Source organism: Hibiscus syriacus, unplaced genomic scaffold, assembly GCF_006381635.1.
Source record: "Hibiscus syriacus cultivar Baekdansim isolate YM2019G1 unplaced genomic scaffold, ASM638163v2 tig00112738_pilon, whole genome shotgun sequence".
In the NCBI taxonomy this organism is placed as follows: Eukaryota; Viridiplantae; Streptophyta; class Magnoliopsida; order Malvales; family Malvaceae; genus Hibiscus; species Hibiscus syriacus.
Genome location: NW_024063392.1, coordinates 421604 through 440105, shown reverse-complemented (window position 1 = coordinate 440105; position 18502 = coordinate 421604). Strand labels below are relative to the sequence as shown.

Sequence of the window (18502 nt, the reverse complement as noted above, 5' to 3'; positions counted from 1 at the left end):
AAATAGAGCCCTCGTTTTAGCTTAGATTTCAAACTAGTCTTTTAATTTAGGGGATAATTCGAGTTGGCCCTCCCGTAAGCGATCGAGGGACCATCTCGGTTATTTGATTCAATAATTAATTAAAATTAAATAGGATTAATACTAGAGCCTACATTTTTTAGATTTGAGCCCCTAGGTTCCTTAATTCTCATAATTTGACACCGTAAGTTAGAAAAAGTCTTAATTTATTTTTAGTATAATTAGGATTAAATAATATTATTCTTGATTGCATTGTTTATAAAACTTAAGACACTGCTCACTTATTAAGGAGTTAATAGTATATCATCCGCGATCGTGCTCAAGGGGTGACTACTAGTAATTCCCTAAATAAGTTGACATCCTTTTCAAAACCACATCATGTTTTCTAAAAATGAGGCAATGTTCGATTATTAGACATAATATCTAATCTCCCACATTTACGCTCGGGGGCGAATGCTATCGGTCTCCAAAAATGAATATCATTTTCAAACTATGCTTCCTTAATGATTTTTATATTAAATAAAAATCAAACTCAAAATTTCCGATTTTAAATATAGGGTAATCAACTAGGTACCAATTTTTGGGCGCTTGTGGGGGTGTTAATTCTTCCCCACGTGTAACTGCCTCCTGAACCTGATTTATGGATTTTTGTAGACCCCAAAACTCGATATTTTATTAAAATAAAATGTTTTATTAAAATCACCCGATTTTTATAGTGTTCCAATCGCACCTTAAATGATTGGTGGTGACTCTTCACATTCAAAACGATTTTCAAAGAGAAAACCCCCGAGTCGGTATCGGTCTTTCCCTGCCCGGGCGAAAAATGGTGTCAACAGCTTGGCGACTCCGCTGGGGACTTTTGTTTTAAGACAAATTGAGAGTCGAGCCAAGAGTTGGTTACCCTATATTTATTATTTTGAAAGTTACGAGTTCAGTCTTGTTTAATTTATTGTTCATTATGTTATTTCAAAAAGAAAAAAAAAGATTTTTTCTCTGATTAATGCTTACACTTCTGTGAAATATTTAGGATTATTGCATATCATAGCTCTAAACCCGAGATCAAACCCGGTTTACCTAAGTAGAGAGAAACGTCACACCTCACGATGAGCATTGGGATTTCTTGTATGGGTCTGACAAAGTATCTCTGGAAAGTATCCTAAGTTGCCTATCCGGATATCGGATCTGAGGTACGCTTTTAGTGGTGTGATCCCCTGAGCCAAATTCGATTCGTAAGTCTGTAATGGGCTAGAATCGGAGGCAACCTTAGTAGATTGAAAAAAATGGCTTGGGAACCTTTGCTAGAACCCATCCTCATATAGAGAATTTAGTAAACCTACCCCGCTAGAGGCATATGGATAACCTAGGAGAACTAGAACGCATGCAGTTAGGATCATTAATTTCCTTTGTATGCTTTATTTTTAGTCTCAACTTTAATTCATATTTAAGATTATAATTCTTTTTTTGACTAATCATTTCAACTAACTTGATTCTTGTTGTCTTGTTTCTACTAACATTGATTTTCTTTTGTATGCTCTTATTGCATTTTTGCATGTATCATTGTCATATCACATCATTTCATAAACGGTATTGATTCCCAAATTACTTAGTTAATATAAAAAGAGCTTAAGGCAGCAATGTCTTCCGATGGGCTGAGAATGCAATCAGTGTTCAGAACTGGTCTGAGTATGGGCAAACGCGGTTCATAGACAACCTTGTCACTACCGAATAACCGGTTTTGCTAGAGAAGGTAATTATTCGAGCCCTGTAGCACGCTCAGAGACTGAGAGAGCAAAGAGATGAGGCTAACCAGGAATTGGTGCAGAGGTGAGCACATATTGAGCAACTCGAAGCACATCTATTTTGTTTGGATGAGACTTTTCAGAATCCTTACAACAACAATAGGTTTCGTCTTCAAAAAGAAAATGAGACATTAAAAAGTAGGATAGCAGAGCTATAAGGAGTAGGATTGATCCACTCATCCGCATGATAGATAACCATGTAGGAAAATGAGGCCTTAAAAGCCAAGATTATTAAGCTAGAAGTTACAATACAGAGATGCCATCAACAAATTCAACAGTTAGAGGAGAGCCGACCATTGACTAATCCAGAACTTGGAATCGCGTTACAACAACATGAAGCAATGGAGAGAGCAGTGAATCAGGCTCGTGGTTTTGCTCGTCAAGTCTACGAATTATCTGAAGAAGCGACAACCTTAAGAGTTTTCATGATCCCAAAATCAGAGGAAGAACGGTGAATCATGGGATTGATGATAGAGCTCGAGAGATTAGCGAATATGGCATGATTCTACGTCTAGTTTCTATGTTGATGTACTCTCTTTTCCTAAGTGCTTAGACGTTGTGTGTTGTTGAGTACTTTTTGTATAAACTAAGTTATTTTGGAATCAATATCGAGTTGCATTTGCATCTCACATTTTTCACTTCAATTTCTGTAATTTTGCATTTGCATATGCATCTTTGCATTTTTGCATTAACATATACACATTGTACATTACACAGTATACATTGCATCTCAACACGCATTAATCACGGATCCAGTGAATAGCTTGTGGAGAGTCCTGTGATAAAAGTTTTAAGGTGAGATGAAGTCACCCCATCCGTACCCAAAAAGGATTGAGAGCTATGAATGTAATGTTAGCCCCATCTGAAGTTTGAGGCACCATCGAGATCTGTGGGGCACAGAGAAGTAAGACCCAGATTTTGTTGGACCCAGGGGTATTGACCTTCAACTCTTAATGAGACATTCTGGGGCCAATTACCAAGAAATTCATTCATCCACCGTGAAACCTTGTTACACTGGCCTTGTCCTGTTTGAATGTGTTTTTGTTCTTTCATCAGTAGATATTTTGTTAATTGGGCTTATGTCGTTTTCTAAGGTTATGAGCAATAAATCAAGTTTTAATCTTGTAATTCTTTGAATATCAAATGAATTAAAGGTTCTTTTACTACTTCGTTAATTATAGATATTTTGACAAAGGGCAAGATTAGACCTTTCATACCCCTTCCCAGACAGAAATAACATTTACATTACATTACCTTTTTTAGAATAATGACTTTAAAGTCACATTTCCCTTCTTATACACGGAACCAACATTCATTTCTCAATCTCAATAAATCCTGGGGAAATTACGAGGACCTTTCCTGCAAGAAATACAAGATGGAGTATTGTGAATCAAGTTGTTGCGAGAGAATTTGAATAATTAGGGGAAAATAGAAGAAGAAGAAGAAGAAATAAATTAAATCATTGAAATAATTCTATTATCCATTAATTACATTGTTTTCATGTAAATACGATTAATCCTGAATACTCGTCCCCCTGGGGATACCTCTTTTACAAAGACTTTTGTGTATGAGATGATGAACGGCTTTGTTTTATTTATCCTTTTATATGTATATATATCCCTTGTTGTCCCCTTTTGAGCCTATAATATTTTTTCTTCTGATTCAAACCTAACCAAGGATCAATCTCCACACTGGGGGGCAAAGGTGAAGGACATCTGCTCGTATGAGTGAAGATCATCAATCCATATTTCATTACAGATGCAAGTTATGATGAAATAAAGTGAGGAATACCAAGATACCATAAGGTAGACCAAATACAAAGTGCTCGAAGATCAAATCAAGTTGATAACACAGAGAAAAGAAGAAAAGAAAAAATAGAAATAAAAAATAAAAAATAGAGAGAAAAAGAGAGAGAAATGAAATGAATGAAAGAAAGAAGAAAGAAAACCGATCAATCACTCCAAGACAGGCGGTTCAAAAATATAGAACCAATTAACAAGAATATCAGAGAACACCAAAGAAAATTAAAAAAGAGAATAAGAGACACGTGAGAAGATTTAAGTCGAGCAAGACAAGATTGAAGACAACATGACGAATTGATCCTTGGTTCAATAACCCTTAAACACTTATTTGGGCATGTTTATCCATTTCTTTCATAACCGTGAGCCCTAGCCTACATTACGTGCCTGAAAAGTCCCTTATAATCATACATGGATTTCTAAGTGGAGAGAATATATTCAGATTTCATTCCGCCCCTCAGGGTTAATTTTATTTGCAAATAGTTTTCTAAAATCTTTAATGCATGATAAGGAAACAATAAATGGAGGGTTCAGGACGTAAAATTTTAGATAGAGTCTTGAAACCATAGGAGGATTCGAGTTGAAAACCTGAAAAGGTGGCTCGAACACAAAAATTGTCAACCACTGCTCAAAGGATTATCTTATATATTTTGATAAAGCACTGCACAGTCTAAAGATGCTCACGAGGGATGAGAACAAATAAATATTTCCAGAAGAGAAGCATGACAGTTGCTTCATCAGATCAATAAATGCCAGAATCAAGGACGCAAAAAGTCAACCTGAAATACATTACCTCCCAGATTAACCCGAAACACATGACCTTCCCAAGTCAGCCTGAGCCTTTTATCATCATTAATCTTTACACTTTTCAAATGTATATAATTTTTGAAGGATTAAAAGGAAATATGGTTTATTTGATATTCAATGAACTCTTGTTTTACAATTTGTTTTGATTGTGAGCCAGAAGAAAATGAAAACATTTTTTTAATTTTATTCAATATTTTTTAACATTTCCAAAATAAAAGAAAAGAGAAACATTTTCAAACAGGACAATCTCAAGTGAAAAAGGTCATTGAAGCTGATAAGGTTCATTCTGCCTCTAGCGAAGAAAAGAGCAAATGATGCCAGAACAATGAAGCACTTCTTGAAAAAGATAGTCTGAGAGATCATAAGAACTAGATGACGAAACTTCTAGCGCTTCATGGTGATATTGTAAGAATCAGACGATCGCCTTAGTTGAAGGTGACACATATCCTAGCGCATAGCAAAGATGAAAGTCAATCATATTAGGGGAATTGATCATTTCTTAAGTGTTCATCTGATGGTGGCATTATGAAGAGAATTCCTCAAGCTATTCGTTAACATTAATGGTTAGTGATACAAGAGCAAAACCCTTTAAGATGAAGATTTTGGCACAAAGAGAGCCATGAGAACCCACATTGGGGCATTACCTAAACAATATGTATTTAAATCACAAGATACAAACCAAACAGACATGATGAATGACCCCCGTCGCTTGGAGTGCCAAGATCGAAAGATGAATGCAAGTAGATCTTACCCAGAGAAATAAACCATTCACGCTGCAGTTAGCCAAGGACTCTTAAGAAACAATTCTTATGTGAAAACATAGTTAAAGACGTGAAAGGTGTCCGAACATCTATATGATCACAACAAGAATTCAAATGAGGAAGCACTTCTTCTATAATCATGTTGAAGAAGCAAGACAAAAGATAGAAGATGAGAGGGACATAATTGTTCCAGAGGATTAGTTTGACCATGTTGATGTTAGGTGTAAACTTCATACAATAGTGAAGGAAGACCGAGATCTCCATTTTGAAGCCAAAAGATGATTACTGATAGATATTTCTGTACATAAGAAAGTCATGCATTACATGTTGCATTCATATTTCATGCATCAAAGCATATTTTTTACAGATTTTCCAAGAAAAGAAGAGAAGAAAAAGACAGAATTCAAGCCTTAAATGAATGGATTATATTTTGATTGGCATAACCTCAAGAATTGAGGAGCCCAATCCAAGAAGAATTATTACTTTGATGTGGAGCATGTTACCCAAACAACATGATATTTTTAAATTAGATTTTAGAAACTAAGCCTTCGGGGGTTTCTTGATTTGTAAGTCCTTCGGGCCATCCATAAAACCTTCAGTGCAGGATGTTTTCAAATGAGATTTTAGAAACTAAGCCTTCGTGGGTTTCTTGATTTGTAAGTCCTTCGGGTCATCCATAAGACCTTCAGTGCAGGATGTTTTCAAATGAGATTTTAGAAACTAAGCCTTCGGGGGTTTTCTTGATTTGTAAGTCTTTCGGGCCATCCATAAGACCTTCAGTGCAGGATGTTTTCAAATGAGTTTTTTAGAAACTAAGCCTGATTTTTAGGGATTTCTTGATGATTATGCAAAAAAAATGAATTTCATTTCACTTGAGACAATTTTTACTCAAAACAAGTTTTGTGTCTTTTGAAGACATTTTTTCTCACAACAAATTTCGTCTCGTTTGAGACATGTTTCCTTTGAAATACAAATTTTGAGTTTGTTTCACTTGAAAAAGTTGATCTCACTTGGGATTTTTTTTCAAAACAAATTTTGTCTCTCTTGAGACAGTTTCTCTTGAAACATGTTTTGTATCTCTTGAGATAGTTTCTCTTGAAACGCCAACCTTTGAGATTGTTTCCCTTGAAACAAAGTTTTGTCTCTCTTAAGACAGTTTCCCTTGAAACCAGTTTTGTCTCCATTGAGACAGTTTCCCTTTAAACGAGTTTTGTCTCTCTTAAGACAGTTTCCCTTTAAACGAGTTTTGTCACTCTTAAGACAGTTTCACTTGAAACAAATTTTGTCTCGATTGAGACAGTTTCTTTTGAAACAAAAAAAATCTTTGAATATATTTCTCTTGAAACAAATTTTGTCTCCCTTGAGACAATTTCTCTTGAAACAGAAAATCTTTGAGGTCGTTTCTCTTGAAACGAGTTTTGTCTCTCTTGAGACAGTTTTCCTTGAAAAACTGATCTTTGAGATCGTTTCCCTTGAACTGAATTTTGTCTCCCTATAGACAATTCCTCTTGAAACAAAAAACCTTTGATTGTGTTTTCCTTTGAAACAAGAAATTTTATTTCACTTGAGATGGTTTTTCTTAAAACCAACTTCGTCGCTTGAGACAATTTTCCCTCAAAATAAAATTTTTCTCACTCGAGAGAGCTTCTCTTAAAACAAGTTTCTTATTCGTTTTCATCCAGATGTTGAATATTTGATAAGAATTCCAAAGTTAGCAGAGGTTTCATTTCACAATTCCATGTTGAAGAAGAAGATTTCAGCGAAGAATTAATTCAAGTCTTCATTTTTGAAAAAAATGAATCTCAGCAAAATTCGAGGACCTTTGGGTCAATACCTTCGGGTACTTCAAACACATTTATTACTGACAGATAATAATCTTTTGTAGGTTTAAAAATCTTCAAAGATAAGATAAATTGATCAATATTTTCAATAGAGAGTTCATAATGAGAAAAACTCGTCCAATGAGGGAGAAGAAATTCATACTGAGAAGAACTTGTTCAACCTTGGTTCAAGATTTCCAGTGGAGAGTTCATAATAAGAAGAACTCATCCAATGAGGGAGAAGAAGTTTGTAATGAGAAGAACCTATTCAACCTTAGCTCATCATTTCCAACGGAGAGTTCATAATGAGAAGAACTCGTCCAGCGAGGGAGAAGAAGTTCATAATGAGAAGAACTTGTTCAACCTTGGCTCAACATTTCCAGTGGAGAGTTCATATGAGAAGAACTCATCCAATGAGGGATAAGAAGTTCATAATGAGAAGAACTTGTTCAACCTTAGCTCAACATTTCCAGTGGAGAGTTCATAATGAGAAGAACTCATCCAATGAGGGGGGGAAGAAGTTCGTAATGGGAAGAAGTTCGTAATGAGAAGAACTTGTTCAACCTTAGCTCAACATTTCCAACAGAGAGTTCGTAATGAGAAGAACTCGTCCAAAGAGGGAGAAGAAGTTCATAATGAGAAGAACTTGTTCAACATTGGTTCAAGAATTCTAGTGGAGAGTTCATAATGAGAAGAACTCATCCAATGAGGGAGAAGAAGTTCGTAATGAGAAGAACGTGTTCAACCTTAGCTCATCATTTCCAACAGAGAGTTCATAATTAGAAGAACTCGTCCAGCGAGGGAGAAGAGGTTCATAATGAGAAGAACTTGTTCAACCTTGGTTCAAGATTTCCAGTTGAGAGTTCATAATGAGAAGAACTCATCCAAAGAGGGAGAAGAAGTTCATAATGAGAAGAATTTGTTTCAACCTTAGCTCAGCATTTCCAACGAAGAGTTCATAATGAGAAGAACTCGTCCAATGAAGGAGAAGAAGTTCATAATGAGAAGAAATGTTTCTTTTGGCTCATCCATCGCATACGGAGTTGGATCAGCATCACATTGTCATTCTTGCTCGATTCCATCACATATGGAGTTGAAACAGCACCAATACTTGGCTCATCCATCGCATACGGAGTTGGATCAACATCATCAAACATTGTCATTCTTGCTCGATTTCGTCACATACGGAGTTAGAACAGCACCAATACTTGGCTCATTCATCGCATATGGAGTTGGATCAACATCATGAAACATTGTCATTCTTGCTCGATTCCATCACATACGGAGTTGGAACAACACCAATGCTTGGCTCATCCATTGCATACGGAGTTGGATCAACATCATCAACATTGTCATTCTTGCTCGATTCCATCACATACGGAGTTAGAACAACACCAATACTTGGCTCATCCATCATATAGGAGTTGGATCAGCATCATCAACATTGTTATTCTCGCTCGATTCATCGCATATGGAGTTGAATCAGCAACACCTTACTTGAGGGATCAGCACTTTTGAAAGAAAGATCACGATGAGAAAAAATAGCTACTTGAAGAGCAAAGATTGAGTCAAAGATGGCGCTCTTTTATCTTTGCTTCATTCCCGTTTCACAATAATGAGCAAAGAGGGGAAGCTGTGAGCACCATATTTTAATCAAAACTCATGCTCATGCTCCACTAAACCCTCACCCATGCTCCTACGTGAAACCCTTTCCAACTTGTGCCCATGCCTTCACCAATTCCAAGTATGTCCCCCACTCACCTGCAAAAAGACAACACACAAGAAAGTGGGAATATTTTTTTTTATTTGGTTGTAAATGGGTATTTAACTCGAGCAAGCAATATGTAAAAAGGGATTGGATTCGAAAATCCATGAAAAAAATACACTGTAAACTCTATTTCCAAGCAATAACATACTTCAAAGGTTGTAATTACTTACTGTTTTTATTTTAGTTATTCGAATGTCTCTTTATTTTTAGATATGTTCATTCAATTCCAGTAGTTAGATTTTTTTGCTCGATTAAAACCCCGTATCATATCATATTTCCTTAAAATTTTTATTATAATATTCTCTAAAAGAAACCCGTATGCATGTTCGAATATGTACATAAAAAACAACCAATTTTTACATATACATATTTTTATTATTTTCGAACCTAGTTTAAGTACAAACTAATAACAGTAAATAAAAGTGGAAAATAAAAGGCTTAGATCTGAAAGTTACCTGGTTCGAATGGGGATCGTCGGAAATCGGGGTAGTCGAATGGTTTAGTGCCATTTTTAGGAGGTTTGGAGTCGTTTTAGAGGCTCTAGGTTCTAAAATAGGCTTCGGGTGGTTAGATCTAGGTTCGAGCTAATTTTGGGGACATTTTGAGGTTTCCGACCGCCACAAACGGCGACCGGTGCGGTGGCCGGATCTAGGTAAGGGTGGCCGGCCTACTGCCGGCCGGGGAAGAGGAGAGCATTCTCCAAGTTTTTTTTTCTTTTTTTTTTGTGTATTTTGGTTAAGAATAAATTAAAAAGGGGGAAGAGTTGGTATATTTAGGGTATAATAATGGTCTATTTGCAACATAAAATCTTGTAGTTTTAGCGTGTTTTCACAAAATGGTCACTGTAGGGACTGATTTTGATATTTCACCAATTTATGATACATGTTTTTTTGGTAAATTAACTATTTTAGTCCTTCTAATTTTAGTGTGTTTTTACATTTTGATCATTGAACCTTTTGTTTTTATTTATTTTTATTTTGGCTTGTAGCTTTATTTTATTTTAATTTAGCCCTTATTAGTCTTAATTTAACTTTTGAGTTTAAATTTCTTGCAATATGGTCCCTGCTTATTTTTATTTAGTTACTTTCTTTTGATTTCTTGCAATTTAGTCCTTATATTTAAAGTTTATCATATTTAGATCCGTAGACTTTTTAATCTTTTAGAACTCGATACTTTAGATTTTGACCCTTTTAATCCCCAAATTTCGATTAGACTTTTAATATTGACATAATTAAATAGGGTAAATAGAACTCTCATTTTAGCTTAGATTTCAAACTAATCTTTTAATTTAGGGGATAATTCGAGTTGGCCCTCGCGTAAGCGCTCGAGGGACCATCTCGGTTATTTGATTCAATAATTAATTAAAATTAAATAGGATTAATACTAGAGCCTACATGTTTTAGATTTGAGCCCCTATGTTCCTTAATTCTCATAATTTGACACCGTAAGTTAGAAAAAGCCTTAATTTATTTTTAGTATAATTAGGATTAAATAATATTATGCTTGATTGCATTGTTTTTAAAACTTAAGGCACTGTTCACTTATTAAGGAGTTAATAGTATATCATCTGCGATCGTGCTCAGGGGTGACTACTAGTAATTCCCTAAATAAGTTAACATCATTTTCAAAACCACATCATGTTTTCTAAAAATGAGGCAATGTTCGGTTATTAGGCACAATAGCTAATCTCCCGCATTTACGCTCGTGGGCAAATGTTATCGGTCTCCATAAATGAATATCCTTTTCAAACTCTGCATCTTTAATGATTTTTAAATTAAATAAAAATCGAACTCAAAATTTACGATTTTAAATATAGGGTAATTAACTAGATACCAATTTTTGGGCGCTTGTGGGGTGCTAATCTTTCCCCACGCGTAACCGACTCTCGAACCTGATTTATGGATTTTCGCAGACCCCAAAACTCGGTATTTTATTAAAATAAAATATTTTATTGCAATCACCCGATTTTTACAGTGTTCCAATCGCACCTTAAATGATTGGTGGCGACTCCTCACATTCAAAACGATTTTCAAAGAGAAAACCCCCGAATCGGTATCGGCCTTTCCCCGTTCGAGCGAAAAACGGTGCCAAACACTTATTCTATATGAAAATTTTTGGGAAGGAACCACTATAGTTGTAGGATATTGTTTGTCCTAATTGTTGCTTTTTATCGAGTTCGATGTTTCGTTAGTCCCTTTTGATTCTGCATACACAAATATAATATTGGTATGCTGGTTATTCCTTTGTTTATGTCGATTCTACATAAACAAGTGGATGGGTTGTCAACATTGTGATTGCAGAGCTTTTTAATTAAAAAAATGTATTACATATTTTTTTTATGTTGAATTTCAAAAATTGAATCCAATTTTTCATACGAATTTTTCATACTGGTTGATCAAAATGGCGAGTGCCCAACAGACCTAAGGTCGTGGGATATGATTACCCATTACAGTGGAGATGGCGGAATATATATATTAATAATATAAATTTTATATGTAATAAATTCAAATAAAATTTCAAAATTAATACAATCAATAAAACAAAAGTATATTAGGATTTAAAGATGAATATATATTCACCTTAAACAAGACATAAATCCGTCAATGACTCAAGTAATCATTTTACTAACACTTTGACACTTGTTATATGGGACTATTGCATAGAATGTGTTCCTTTAGAAACGTAGTGTAATCATTTATTTATCATTAAAAAAGGGTAAAGTGCAGAAATGGTCCTTCAGTTATAGAACGCTACTTTGTTTAGTTTCTTGACAATTAAAAGTTATGAAATAGTCCCTTAATTATAAGACATTGCTTTCTTGGGTCATCCGACTATTAAAAATTATAAAATGGTCATTTGACTATCCATATGTTCCAAACTCATACTTTTCTATTAAAAATTGATGTTAGTCTGAGATGAACATTAACTTACTGACTATGATATGATAAAATATGATATCAAAATCTCAAATGACTATCATATCGCAATCAACAAGTTAACGTTCAACTCAAAATGTCATCAAATTTTTAATGAAAAAGAATGAGTTTGGAACATATGAATAGTCAAGTGATCATTTTGTAACTTTTAATAGTCAAGGACTCAACAAAGCAAAATCCTATAATCATAGACTATTTTATAACTTTTAATAATCAAGAGACTCAACAAAATAATAGTCTATAATTGTAAGATCACTTGTGTACTTTACTCTAAAAAATCATGACAAGTTTATCGTAGTTTAAGGTAAAATCTTGTAATTCGAAATTAATTTGGAGAAAATAAAAAATAAAGGGGAAAATGTACACAAGACATATAGTACAAGATTGGATTACAGTATTATTTACCTTGAAATAATGAAATGGATTCTAAATCGGAATCTAATAATCCTTGAAGGGTGCCTACATTTTTCAAAATTGTATGCTTAATGGCAATGCATCAACTTACATCAACATTTGCGTGATGAACTAATGACATGCTTTAATTGAATTCATTAACTTTAATTTATAATTTATAGATTTTTATCATTATGAGGTTTTATTTTTTAATTGTTAACAATTATGGATTTAGAGCAGTTCAAAATACAAAATCTTATAACTTGGACTTATTAGGTATATATTTTTGAACATTTAATATTAATATCCGAATATAAATCACATTCATATTATAAACATTTGTTTCAAGTAAAGCCATATTCCATTCAAGTTGGTAAATATTGATGAAAACACAAATTTTGTATTGTATATAATACAAAACAATAACACAGAATACAAAAACAATATGAACATCACCCTCTTTACGTGAACAAAAGATTTTTTTTTTTTGGTTTTGTAATGCTCGAGTTCTATGGCTTCCTTTGTTGAATTGGCCTTTAGCAGTTTCCCTCTACCTCCCTGTTGGATTTGCAAGTTGAGTGAAGATGGCGCTTTCATCCTTCCCTTCATTCAGTTCTACTTCATTGCCAACACTATGCCCACTCGGTTCTCTTCGGTGTCCTACACTACCATCATCTCTTGAATGGACGCTCCCCTGCTCGCTCCCCCTGCTCGATCCGGCTTTCGTATTGTCCGCGGTTTCTTGCAGTTGGAGAGCGAACTCGAGGTTCCACAACACGTCCCCCATGTGAGGACGATCGATCCCTTGATCGGACAAACACTTCACCGCCGTCTCCGTAAACTTCTTTAGACATTCCGGGTCGATTTCGCCTTTCAAGTTTGGGTCAATGATGTCTTCTAGAGTTCCTTTGTTGTAACAACGAAGTGCCCAATCCGCGAGGCTGACTTGTTCTTTCGGAAGACTAGGATTGAGAGGCGGTCGAGAGCATAATGCCTCGAAGAGAACGACTCCGAAGGAGTAAACGTCGGATTTCTCGGTCAATTGTTGTCTTCGGAAGTATTCGGGGTCCAAGTAACCGAAGCTACCTTTCACCACTGTGCTCACATGACCTTGGTTCAAGTCGGGACCGGTTTTCGACAAGCCGAAGTCCGAGACTTTGGCAACCCATTTTTCGTCCAATAGAATGTTTGTGGTCTTGACATCTCTGTGAATGATGGTGTACTTAGCTCCTGTGTGGAGATAATGAAGTCCCCTTGCTGCTCCAATACAGATTTCGAGCCTATGCTTCCACGACAAATTCGAATTCGGTTTCTTGCTGTTGTAAATGTGTTCCCTGAAAGTACCACGGGCCATGTAATCGTAAACCAAACACATTTCGCCACCATCTTCACAGAAACCAATCAAAGACACCAAATGCTTGTGTCTCAACTTCGAAAGCATATTGATTTCGGTTTGGAACTCGTTGACACCTTGTTCCGATGACGGATTTGATCGTTTAATCGCAACATTAGTACTTCCATCAACAACTCCTTTATACACCTTACCGAACCCTCCGACACCAATGACATTAGATTCGTCGAAGTTCTTGGTGGCCTTCTTTATTTCGGATAATGAATAATGGCGAGAAAGACCTTGAGCCAATGTGGCAAGATTGTTACTATTGGATTTGCTTCCTCCAACATTGGAGTTGCCATAAACCGGTAGCCAACTAGAGGAATGTGTTTCAACACCATGGACTTTTCTCTTCTTTGTGTAGAAGAAAACCAATAGAGCAACCGCCACAAAAGCCGCAGCCACCCCGCCGGTAGCTCCGATGACAACGTAATCGGTCTCGGGCTCAGAAAACGACTTAGGCTCCTCGTCCTCCGTTTGAAGCATCATCTCCGAGGGTTCCGGATTTTTACCGGAAAAACTCTTGCTCCCATCATTTAACTTGAAAATCTCGAGTCCATTGAGAAAAGCATCATAAAACTGTGGCTTGGATTCCGTTGATGGGACCCCTTCAAGCTTTAGGCTGTCATTAGTGATAGCAATTCCATAATCTATGATCAATGGAACCCCCTTTCCCTTTGCCAAAGCAATGACATCAAGTCCCTCAGATTGAGTTGTTTCATTGTTGATGTAAAACTTGGAAGCTCTCATGTTGGTCTTATCGTATTGAAACTCACAAAAGTGCAGCCTCACCATATATGTGAAATTGGGATCAACATGGAACACCCACGACAGGTTGTACTTCAAGTTCATCTTATTATCTCTCCCCATTGATCTTCTGTCCTGTAAACATCTTCGGGGCCGAAGCCATTGACATGTTCCGGTAATCGATCCTAACATCCTTAGCAGCTTGATTAGTGACCCCAATGGAAGCACCAAAGATATAAGGCTCATCATAGAACCAACTTCTCAAAAGGCCACCAACATCTTTACCAGGCGGAATGGATTGTCCACCAATATTCAGCCTAAACATCAATCCATATTCTCGTTCGAGGCGTCGATGACGTTCCCGCCGTAGATGTCGTTACCGTAACCGATCAAGCTAATCATCCCGAATAAGTCTGGCATCTCGATCAGTTCGATCCCGTTGATGAAGGCGAAAGTGCTGGAATAGTTTGACGAAGGCGTGAAAGTGATCTCTAGAGATTTGGAAATCCGAAGGCGCCAACGAATACTCCTTGACGATGTAGGCCTGTGTGAGCGCTTGACATGTGATGGCGGCACTGAAATTGTTCATCAACTTGAGATCGCCGGCGGTCACGCGAAGTAGGAATTGGAGACGTTGAAATTCGCGTAAGTGGAAGGATAAAAATGGAACCTAAGAATGTAACGCTGGTTCGATTTGATGGAGAACTTGTAGGTTGCTGGGATTTGAAGATCCTGGCACTCATGTACGTACCGTTGAAAGAAGAGAAGGGTCTAGATATCCAGCTTGAACCTTGAACTGAATCTCCATGAAGCCAGATATTTGGAATCTTCAACCCATGTTCTTCCATCTTCATCTTTGCCGCCCTTTGCACCACAATCAACAGCCAAGACTGAGTTGAAACAAGACAGCATTGAACATGAGAGAAAACCCAACACTGAAATCACCAAATAGTTCATGTTTTTCATGGAGAGAGTCCAAAATCCCAGGAAAAAAAAAGCATCAAGAAACCTTCAATGGAGGCGTACAGGAAAACACAGGAAGACAAAAAAGAAAATTTAAAAACAACAAAGAAACAGTTCTCCTGTACGCCTGAAAAGGCTAATTTTCTTTTCTGTTCTTTGAAGTAAAAATGGGATTAACCTAATCCATCTCTATACTCCCATGGGACTCAAACATTGCCGAAGACTCTTTTTGTTTTTTTTTTCTCCTGGGATTAAAGGAATCAATCCAGGAAAAGAGAAGAAGGGTTTATATCTTTTGTATTATTGTTTCATTTTTTTAGTTTTTCTTCAATTTCTTTTCCTGTTTTGATTTCCATTTTACTGGTTCAAACCTGATGATTGATTGTTACAAAATTACTTGGAAATCGATGAATGAGAGCGAGAAACGTATTTCATCGGTTCTAAATTTTTTGAATTCCATTTTCATTGCTAAACAAAGTTTTTTTTTTGTTGAGTACTAAACTTAGCATGAGTTTAGAAAGCATATAAATTAAGGAGAATACTTTTTATAGTGTTTTTAATTTTAGTTATTAAAATTAAAAATATAATGGTAAGTACGGTCCTCCAACTACATGATATTTTTTATGAATTTCCGATAATACGGTATTACTTTATTAAATCTCACAAGTATTAAAAGTTACAAAATCATTACTCGGTTATAGGAAGATGTTTTGTTGAGTCTTGTGACTATTAAAAGTTATAAAATGATCACTTGATTATTCATATGTTTTAACCTCGTCATTTCCGTTAAAAAATTGATAATCGTCTGAGCTATACATTAACATGCTGATTGAGATATGATAAAATCATATTTTAATGATGTCTAACAGTACCTCTGTTGATTTCAAGCACTGAATTGATGTCATAATGTTTCAAGTACTAGCTTGAAGACATAATATAAACGGAGTTTCGATACATAAAATACAACTCAAACTATTATGAGATAAAATTTTGCCATATATCAGTTAACATGTTAATATCCAACTCAGATGCTTGCCAAACTTTTAGCAAAAATAGATGAGTTTTGAACACAAGAATAGTCAGACTATTTTGTAACTTTGAATAGTCAGACTATTTTATTGAGTCTTACGACTATTAAAAGTTATAAAATGATCTCACTACTATTCAAATATTCCAAACTCGTCTTTTTCAGTTAAAAAAATTGGTGATCATTTGAGCTGGATGTTACTTACTGAATGTGATATAATAAAATTATATTTAAATGGTGTTTATTAACACCGTCGTTACTTTCAAGCATTAGCTCTACGGCATAATGTAAACAAAAATCGATCCACAAAACTCAAACACTAGATTTTATCATATACAGTCAATGGGTTAACGTCCTATAATTTTTAACGAAAAATGAGGAGTTGGAATATATGAATAGTCGTTAAAACATTTGTAACTTTTAATAATTCTGAGACTCAACAAAACAACCACTATAATTTGAAATATTTTTTAACTTTTATACTCGAGAAGCTTAACAAAGTAGCATATTATAGTTGGGATAATTGGTATACTTTATCTTATAATCACAAATCAATTAAATTAATTTTTATCATTATAATAGACATATTAACATCAAACCGTTAATTTTTGTATTCAAATAGCATCTAAAAAACCGTTAAAAATCAATCAGCTTTTGATATTGTGACGTATGTTGGTTGAATCGTTAAAAAGATAATTTTTATTATTATTTATGTTAGACTTTTATTACTTAAAGTTGATATTTTGTGTGGAGTGAATTTCCTCTGGCACCTACTCTGTTGGTTCCAGGTATTGTTGGATGTTGGTTATCACGGACTCATCGACAACAATGGCCGTTTTTTTAGATGGCTCCGTACCTTACCCCGTGCGGTTGTTTGGATGGAGGGTTGGTCTTTCGCCTGCTGTCGCTAGGATATTGGATGGCACTGTAAACTATGCATGTGCTTTGAGGCGATTTTTCTAGTCTTCTCTTTGGTGGGCTTCCCTTCTTTTGTCACTGTTGAGCTCTTCTCTTATTTGTCACTATCAGAGGATTTTTCTAGTCTTGTCTTGGCCGTTATCATCCGATGGGTTAGTTCTTGTTGGTCGTACTGCATCCTGTTCATGTGATGCTGACCTGCTACAAACGGTCTTCAGTTAGCCGTGAATTAGGTTACACTCAAAAGCGACGCTTCCAACGTACGTCGTAATCAAGTGTTGAATCACCATATTGATTTGTCGGTGTTGCACTTCACTTTGGCTGACTTTAGCATTCGTCCATTCCACGTTTTGGCTCATCTTCTCTCCACTTGCTTCTGACTAATTCCACGCTCTCCTTACTTGTAATTATCCAATTACCTTGCTGTAAAGTTGTATCAGACGTTAATTTCGGTTAATAGTATTACTTCTTTCAAAAAACTTTAATATTTTGTTATGATATTTATTAGGAAAATTCTACGACACTCACTCGGCGAGCCATTAATTTAATTTATAAAAATTTAAAAATTTAAAGTACCTAACCTATAATTATAAATTATTTTAAAAAATTAAAAGTAAACTATTTAAAATAAAATAATAATTACATTATTTTTCATAATCTTTTTTGGATAAACTATAACATTGGTCACTCCACTATTTAGCTCTTTTACTTTTATCGTCGATCTTTTAATTTTATCAATCAGATCACCTAACTACTTAATTGTTGTCAATCAAGCCATCTAGTTAACAATTGATGGAAGTGCTACCGTTAACAAAATTGACATAACTCCACATTTAGTCCTCAATAGTTATATATTTTATCAATTTTATCTTAATTTTAATTTAATTTTATTAAATTTAATAATCAATCAATTGTGATGTGTCAGGATATAAATAGAGGATTTTAATTTTAATTATTTAATTTTTTTTCTATCCAATCAATCACCATCTGATTAATAGAAAACTACTTGAAGAAGAGGAAACAAATACATAATACAAGGGGGATCTGGGGACTTGAATATGTGTCCATTGGTTTGATTACCCACACCCAAACCACTAAGCTAAGACGCTAACGCACTGTCTGTGTTATGCAATGCAACATTTAATATATTAGATATTGTAACGAATGCAAAAAATAATAACATTTTTATTAATAACTTCATATATATTTAACCAATTTATTTTAATTAAAAATAAATTATTTTTATTATATATATATATATATATATATATATATTTGTTTATTTATAAAACTAAATTATTTAATAAAGTTAAATCGTATTTTGCATTCGTTACAATATGGTATATATCAAAT

At 35.0% G+C, this 18502-nt stretch overlaps 1 pseudogene; it reads right to left on the bottom strand.

Moving 5' to 3' along the window:
* Nucleotides 1-12580: 12580 nt before the first annotated feature.
* Nucleotides 12581-15198, bottom strand: LOC120182866 (annotated as a pseudogene).
* Between the last annotated feature and the right edge of the window lie 3304 nt (nucleotides 15199-18502).